This window comes from Callorhinus ursinus, unplaced genomic scaffold (assembly GCF_003265705.2).
Source record: "Callorhinus ursinus isolate GAN/ISIS: 27379988/994484 unplaced genomic scaffold, GSC_fseal_2.0 scaffold130, whole genome shotgun sequence".
Lineage (NCBI taxonomy): Eukaryota > Metazoa > Chordata > Mammalia > Carnivora > Otariidae > Callorhinus > Callorhinus ursinus.
In genome coordinates, this window is record NW_027397192.1 from 780,062 (window position 1) to 785,737 (window position 5,676).

Below are 5,676 nucleotides of genomic sequence, written 5' to 3' on the forward strand. Positions count from 1 at the left end.
TTCTTCACTTGTTAAGCAAGTACGTCAATACCTTCAATGGTATCATTGATAGCTCAGGTAACTTCATAGATGACAACACGGAATACTCAGGCATTACATCCATCCATCCACTGTGTAACTGTGTAAGCCACAGGGCTCCCCTCTTGTGATAACTGCAGTATAAAATCTATTTTGAGAGGTGATGAGTTCCCCAAAATTGATGCCTAGACTATTGGCTTCTTTGTACAGTTCCTTTTCATCATCAGGTAATAATGGATGTGTTTCACCACAGATTACTCTTCTGATTTGGTAGAGATGGTTTATAACTCTGATCTAAAGAGATAAAGTAAAGAGACAAAAATCTCATTAAATTGGTGAGATTAAATGTCTTTTTTTTTCTCATTAAACTTTTGTTTTAATGGGTCTCAAAATTCTGTGACAGAGATTTTGCTCAAGTTGTTTCCATTCAAAAGTACTAATTTTAAAAACTTAAAACTGCCACACACACAAAACAACAAATGATCCACAAAACATTCTCCTTTCCTTCTGAAGGTTTTATGATGCATTTTGATCATTAACCAGTCTTTTCCTATTAAGCTTAAATGGCCAAATGACACAAACAGTTCTGAGACTGTTCTTCCACCACCGATTAAGACTGAGGTGGCAGGTATTGGGGATAATATTCATTTAGCCTTCTGAGGTTTCTGGGTGGACTTGGTGACCTTGCCAGCTCCAGGTGCCTTCTTGTCCACTGCTTTGATGACACCCACAGCAACCATCTGTCTCATGTCATGAACAGCAAAATGGCCCAGAAGAGGAGAGTCAGAGAAGCTCTCAGCACACATAGGCTTGCCGGGAACTATATCAACGATGAAGGCATCACCGGATTTCAAGAACTTGGGACCGTCTTCCAGCTTTTTTTCCAGAACAATCATCAATCTTCTCCTTCAGCTCAGCAAATTTACAAGCAATGTGAGCTGTGTGACAATCCAGCACAGGTGCAAATCCAGCACTGATTTGGTCTGGATGGCTCAGGATAATCGCTAAAGCCAGCTGCTTCCATTGGTGGGTCATTTTTGCTGTCACCAGCCACCTTGCCACAACAAACATCTTTGACAAATACGTTATTGACATTGAAGCCCACATTGTGCCCAGCAAGAGCCTCACTCAAAGCTTCATGGTGCATTTCAACAGACTTTACTTCAGTTGTAACACTGACTGGAGCAAAGGTGACCACCATGCCAGGTTTAAGAATACCAGTCTCCATTCGGCCCACAGGGACAGTACCAATACCACCTAATTTTGTAGACGTCCTGAAGGGGCAGATGCAAGGGCTTGTCAGTTGGACGAGTTGGTGGCAGAATGCAATCCAGAGCTTTAAGCAGTGTGGTTCCACTGGCATTGCCATCTTTACGGGTGACTTTCCATCCCTTGAACCAAGGCATGTTAGCACTGGGCTCCAGCATGTTGTCACCATTCCTACCAGAAATTGGAACAAATGCTACTGTGTTGGGGTTGTAGCCAATCTTCTTAATGTAGGTGCTGACTTCCTTAACGATTTCCTCATATCTCTTCTGGCTGTAGGGTGGCTCAGGGGAATCCATTTTGTTAACACCAACAATTAGTTGTTTTACACCCAGTGTGTAAATCAGAAGGGCATGCTCAAGGGTCTGCCCATTCTTGGAGATACCTGCTTCAAGTTCACCAACACCAGCAGCCACAATCAGGACAGCACAGTCAGCCTGAGATGTGCCTGTAATCATGTTTTTGATAAAGATGTCCTGGTGCATCAGTGATGGTTACATAATATGTGCTGGTCTCGAATCTCCACAGGGAGATACCAATGGTGATACCGCATTCATGTTCAGCTTTCAGTTTATCCAAGACCCAGGCATACTTGAAGGAGCCCTTTCCCATCTCAGCAGCTTCCTTCTCAAATTTTTTGATAGTTCTTTTGTCGGTCCCACCACATTTGTAGATCAGATGACCAGTAGTGGTAGACTTGCCCGATTCTACATGTCCAGTGATGATGATGATGTTGATATGAGTCTTTTCCTTTCCCACTTTGGTTTAGATTTAGTGGTGGTTTTCACAACACCTGGGTTCTGGTAGCAAACTTGTTGCAAAAAAGTGAGATTAAGTATCTTAAAAGGAAAAATATTGAGCAAAGAGACAGGATCCTATCTCGTTGGTAGAGGAATACCAGTGGACATTTGAATCTCAAATTAAATGTGAGTCATTTGTGGCACTCCTGGGTATATCGCAACTCATCAAAGAAGAGATATAGTTTTCTGCCTGAGCTAGATTATGTGTAGGCTCCTCCTTCAGTAGAATCTTCTGTCAAGAAGGTTTCATCACAGCAAACTAATCCCATAAATTTGGGATTAGAGACTGGGATACATCTCTAAAAATCAAGACCCTCCTCTCTGAAGGCATACAGCATAAGGGGTATTTAGTATGGAAGTTATTGTTGCAGTCCTGCCTGGGTAGGGGTTGCATTCTAACCTGCAGTGGTGATGAGAGAGAGAGTCCCAGCTGAGTAAAGGACACATATTTACAAAGGGACCACAGAGCCCACAGTAAGGGTGAGACAAAACAGCAGCATGACATTAACTTCACAGATGTAGGCCTGGCTTAGAAAATGCCAGAAGCTTTGTGTGTTTGGGAAAGGAGGGGGAATGGGAGAGGAAGAAAAAGGAAGGAAAAACAGTATGATGGAGGGTTTTGGAGAGATCTTCTCAACCAGCACTTGGAGGTGACTCTGCAGAGATGCACAAATGCAAACTTAAGGATGTAAATAATAAGTAGCAGAGTTAGGGTATAAAACAACGTGGTGAAGTTGAAACAAAGATCTTATTCTGTTGTCTTGGGTGGCAGGTATTCACTAGACAAGGTCATCTACTTGTTCTGATTTTCTTGGTAAAGCTGTCTCCTTCTTGTAGTCTAATGCTTTGGAGGGATATGAAGAAACCCTCAGTTTAAAGTTTCCAGTTAAAGTAGAACTACAATCAGTCTGAGGTTGACATTTTCTCAGCTGGGACACATGAACCCAAAGATCTATTCCTTATAGCTTGACTGCAGTGTTGGTGATAAAGAGCAAGTTAATAAGGGCCCTTCCAATGAGGCCCCGGTGGATCTTTTGTTGGTATCTCTTCCAGGAGACAAAGATTCTTGGTTTTAAGTTGTACACATGCTCAGGAGACAGCTCCTCCAGAAGGGTGGCTTATACCTATTGGAAATAAGTCTGAATGTATTACATTAGTCCCTTACAGAATTTGTCTACATCTGCTTGCAACACAGTGGAGCCTAAAATAGAGGGCGTTATGTCCAATCTCATTCATCTGTCTGTGAAAAATTCATAAAGTGAAAATCTATGATTGACAGAGGGAGACGATTGGAAGGCCATTGATACCAATGGGAATACCTTCGGCTGTGGTGGTTATAAGTTTTCAGAGTGTTTAGCAAGTTTTCATTTTAAAATAGTACCACTGGTTATATCTATATCTATATCATCCCTATCTAGAGACAGAGAGAGAGAGAGAGAGAGAGAGAGAGAGGGAGGGAGACATCCTTTCTCCTCCCTTCATAGTATCAAGGATGGTAAGGGAAATGTGGCTTTTGGAAATGGGAAAGACCTTACAAAGTTCCTTAATTATGATCCCAGTAAAACAAGTACACCTGTCACTGAAAAGATAAGTTGGGTATTCCCCAAGTAGGAAAAACAAACAAACAAACAAAAATGTAGTTGATTTTTGAACCAAGGTAAGAGCTATTGCCTTTTGGCAAGTGGATGCTCCTAGCCATCTAGGGGAAAGACAGACGGTCATGGGGAGTTGTATAATTTCTATTTACAAATATTCAAATAGTCTTAAGGCTGTGGTTCCTGTCCATGTCCCACCTTCACAGATTTTCCAGGTTTATGAGTTTGGCAGGTACAATATTCACTGGGGATATCCTCTTACATCAAATTAGGATTTTCCCTAATGTTACCCCAGAATAATTTTCAAGTCAGTTGACTTCATGGGTCATAGTGTGCAAGTTATCGTGTGTTTTTTTGTTTGTTTGTGTGTTTGTGTGTGTGTGTGTGTGTGTGTGTGTGTCTGTGTTTTGGTCTAGTTTTCTGGTCTCCACTTCAGAGGGTGTGGAGAGGCCAAAAAGCTGTCTTGGTGACTCTATAACCTACCTGACTGGAGCATAAACCCAAATTTCTTCCCATATCTATTTTTTTGAGAAACTGGTGTTTGTGATTGAAGTTTGCTCAGGGTTTCATAAAGTGATCCAGAGTGACCAGATTGTCTTTAAATTTACTGAACCTATCAGGCTTGGGTGAGGGCAGCCTCTTTAGAATAGTGCTCAGCCAAAATATTTTCTTTTGCCTCATTGGTGTGTTCTCATATAAGCTTCCAGCTTAAAAGCATGTCATTCCTTAAAAAAGAGCAAGGCATCTAGTAAAGCTCAAACTTGCTTACCATGGTTAATGAGAGTGCCAGCAGCAGCTAGGAAAGAAAACCCAGTTGTTTCCATAGCATGGCAGAATTATGAACCTTTCCAAAGGCACATCTGCTGTGGTATCTATGCTAACACAGCATGCCATGGCTTGCTAGCTGACAGATCTGAGTCAACTCTGTCAGTTTGGCTAGTTGTGCTGACTTGACTTCAGGAAAGAGATTGGATTCTATAAGCCCTTAGGAGGTGTGACTGCATGGCTACCTAGAAAATATCCTTGTCTTGTCTTAAGGTTTGACCTGCCTACAGAGACTTGCAAGTCTGAGCCTCGTAAAAGAGTTTCAGAGAGATCAGAGTGCCAAGCAAATTTCTAGGGTTAAGGTTAGACAATCAGAATATACAAATTAGCTAGAGCTGCCATAACAAAGTCTCATAGGTGGGCTGGATTAAACAAGATAAAGTTATTTTTTCACAGTTCTGGAGTCTAGAAGAAGTCTGAGATCAAAGTGTCACCACGGTTGGTTCTTTCTGAGGGCCCTGAAAGAAAGATCTGTTCCACTCTGCTCTCCTCAACTACTGGATGGCTGTCTTCTCCTTGTGCCTTTGTGTCGCCTTCCGTCTGTACACATCTGTCTCCCAATTTCCTCTTCTTATAAAAACACCAGTTATATTGGATTAGACCCCACCCTAATGGCCTCTGCAAACACCCTATCTCCAATTATGGTCATATTCTGAGATACTGGGGATTAGAACTTCAACCCATGAATGGGGGGGACATAATTCAGCCCATAAAAATGAGGTTCTTCTGTCTCTGAAAGAGGGAGTGAGGTAACTGGAGTAAGCATGATAACAGTGGACTGTGGAATGTGCTGTACATAGCAGCTAAAATTAATGGGAAGTGAATCTGGCCGTCGGAGGGATGTTGGACATTGTGCTCTCTGTCTCTGTCTCTGCCTCTGTCTCTCTTTCTTGCTATCACCCTTGCTCTTGCTCTCACTCACTCTTGCTTTTGCTCTGTGTGTGTGTTTTTGTGTCTCCCCCTGTCTCTCTCGCATTCTGTCCATCTCTCTTTGACTCTCTTTTACTGCCTGCCTCTGTCTCTGACTGTCCCTGTCTGACAGTCTCTGACAATCTTTCTGCCTCTGTTTCTTGTACTGTGCATATGTGACTCTGTCTCTCATTCATTCTCTCTGTCTGTCTCTCTCTCTTTCATCCATTTTCTCTGTCTTCCTGTTTCTGTTCTGTCTCCTT

General features: G+C 42.3%; 1 pseudogene; it reads right to left on the bottom strand.

The window, feature by feature from the left end:
• Nucleotides 1-618: 618 nt before the first annotated feature.
• On the bottom strand, nucleotides 619-4,175 carry LOC112811418 (elongation factor 1-alpha 1 pseudogene; annotated as a pseudogene).
• Nucleotides 4,176-5,676: the final 1,501 nt, after the last annotated feature.